Here is an 898-nt window from a genome sequence, read left to right on the forward strand (position 1 = left end):
GTTACCAGGTGTTTTGAGATGCAAGGAGGTAATTATGCTTGCTTGTTCTTTGTATCATGGAAGCCTTGTGCCCTCCCCTTTTGATTAGGGTATGGAAGGACTGTGAGTAATAAACTCAGGCTTTTTGCTACAGTAGTCACTGGAAGCCCTCCTGACTCTATCTTCTGTCTCTTGTCTATTTCTTTCCTCAATCCACATTCCCCTTCTCAGGAACATATGAACCAGTCAGGCTAGACCTAACTCATATACATACATACACACACACACACACACACACACACACACACACACACACCAGCTACTGAGAAGTAAATCTGCAGAACCTTTAAAGATCCTAAATGAAGGGACTAAATTGAAGTAGAAGCCAGCAGTATGTCAGTTTCTTCTTAAATTCAGTAGGCTACATGCCACTCAATAACCCCTCCCTCTTATTACTCTTTTTATGCATCTGGTTGTAGTATTAAGTCATGTCCTTGGTAGAGAAGTAACACATCACACTTGAATGGTTTAATTACTTTTATTTGGGGACTAAGGACTTCAATAGGATCTTTCACCCTGCCTCACACACTTAGTTTAAAACAAGATTAAAAATATATAAAAAACAATGACAGAATAAAAATTATATCCCTCGTTTTGAAAGAGTTTACACACTAAAAGGAGATTTAATTGGCCTCTCTTTTGGAAGGTTTTTTCTTCAAGTCTTTTAATGTATTGCAGATAAGTATAGGGGAATTGTGAAGTATTCTTTCTTGTTTGAATGCCAAAGCTCTAAGTTATTGGGATGTGTTTTTATCCAAAGCATGACACTAGCAACAGACTATTGCTGATATATTTACCAGCTTGGACCCAAAGAAAAATGACTGATTTTACAAGCCAGAAGAATCAAATAATACTGGAG

This window comes from Microtus pennsylvanicus, chromosome 6 (genome assembly GCF_037038515.1).
Source record: "Microtus pennsylvanicus isolate mMicPen1 chromosome 6, mMicPen1.hap1, whole genome shotgun sequence".
Lineage (NCBI taxonomy): Eukaryota > Metazoa > Chordata > Mammalia > Rodentia > Cricetidae > Microtus > Microtus pennsylvanicus.